This window comes from Tupaia chinensis, unplaced genomic scaffold, assembly GCF_000334495.1.
Source record: "Tupaia chinensis unplaced genomic scaffold, TupChi_1.0 Scaffold139004_1, whole genome shotgun sequence".
Lineage (NCBI taxonomy): Eukaryota > Metazoa > Chordata > Mammalia > Scandentia > Tupaiidae > Tupaia > Tupaia belangeri.
The window spans coordinates 15,803-16,088 of NW_006198894.1; positions in this window are offsets into that span (position 1 = coordinate 15,803).

A 286-nucleotide genomic window follows, 5' to 3' on the forward strand; every position below is an offset into this window, starting at 1 on the left:
CCCTGGGGGGTGATTTCTCACTTTCTGTCTCTCTGTCTCTCTCTGTCTGTCTGGTGAGCGCACACGCCCTATAGCAAAAACCTCTAAAAAAAATCAAATACATGGAAACTAAATAACCTACTCATGAATGACTCCACCACTACTGATGAAATAAACACTGAAATTAAAAGATTCATAGAAGCCTATGACGAGGACATGAGTTCCCATAATCTTTGGGACACTGCAAAAGCAGTCATAAGAGGGAAGTTCATAGCAATTAGTGCATATAAGAGGAACATAGAAAGAA